The following is a 1,200-nucleotide window of genomic DNA, read 5'->3' on the forward strand; positions in this document are numbered from 1 at the left end:
GGGCGGGTGGAGGAGCAGGGTGGCTGAAAAACACGGATTTCATTCACATCTGGCCAGCTCTTCTTGGGATTTCTTACTAAAGGAATCGGTTTTTCCCCTCTCAAGTATAAAACAGACTTACTAGACCTTCCAGATCAAGGTCATGAAAATGCTAGGCAGCTGGCCTGGCGTGGAGGCAAGGGCAAGCCACCGCCATCACCAAAAGGCAATTTCTACAACGTGAGTGACTGCTTCAGGCTCTCTGCCCTGGCTTCTTTTCCATATTCCTTTGCTGATCCTGATGCATGCTTTCTGCACCGGAGATTTAGTTATTTGGTGCCTGATTTTGCCTTTGGTTCATTATTAACATTTAACGATTACCACTTGTGTGTGCAGGATGGTCCATGTACGAAGCAAATGAACCACTGAAAATCATACCTACCATTATTTATTCTGTTCTTACTTTCCTTCTTGTCAGTTATTAAAAATCCCATCTGAAAACTGGATCTTTGCTCCAGGTCACCTGTTGCCATTTGCTGTTTAAATGTGCTGCAATTCAGAAATAAAGCTGGGCCGTGATCTTTCAAGGAACAAAAAACATCAGCGAGGTTGAAATTAGGCTCTTGGACTACACAAATTAATTGCATATATGTATGGGCAAGTGATTTTTTTTTTTTTTTTTAAATGTACTACTAACATGATGCTCTCTGAATGTCTTTTTGAGATGATATGTAAATGTTACAGGCACTGTTTGGGTGCTTTTCCCCCATCCTACCATCTGAATGGGCAAAATTTGCTAGTAACACAAAACTAAACTGCACTCCCCCAGTATTTGGGTAAGTTTATTTAGTTATTTGCATTCCTGAAATATTTAAAAGCTATTCAGTACTCCTATGACTCTTTGGTTGAGTGAGACACTTGTAATTTGTTCTCTTAAGAATCTGGGCTCCATCACAAGAGCTAATATCACTGCTGCTGAGCTGGCCCAATCCTGCAATTCTGTCTGGATAATTTCAGTTAATCAGACTCAGAGGTGACTTGCCCCACTAAACCAAGCTCAAATTCAAAATACACCACAAACAGTAGCCTGATAAATCAGAAGAATATCCTTGAGCACAACTTACTTCTAACAAAAATACATCAACAGAATAAAACAGTAAAACAACAGACAAAAAATGTAAAATAACCCATTTGTGGTTCAAAGAACATAATGTAAAGTCA

Source organism: Pygoscelis adeliae, unplaced genomic scaffold (assembly GCF_000699105.1).
Source record: "Pygoscelis adeliae isolate BGI_AS28 unplaced genomic scaffold, ASM69910v1 Scaffold186, whole genome shotgun sequence".
Taxonomy (NCBI): Eukaryota; Metazoa; Chordata; class Aves; order Sphenisciformes; family Spheniscidae; genus Pygoscelis; species Pygoscelis adeliae.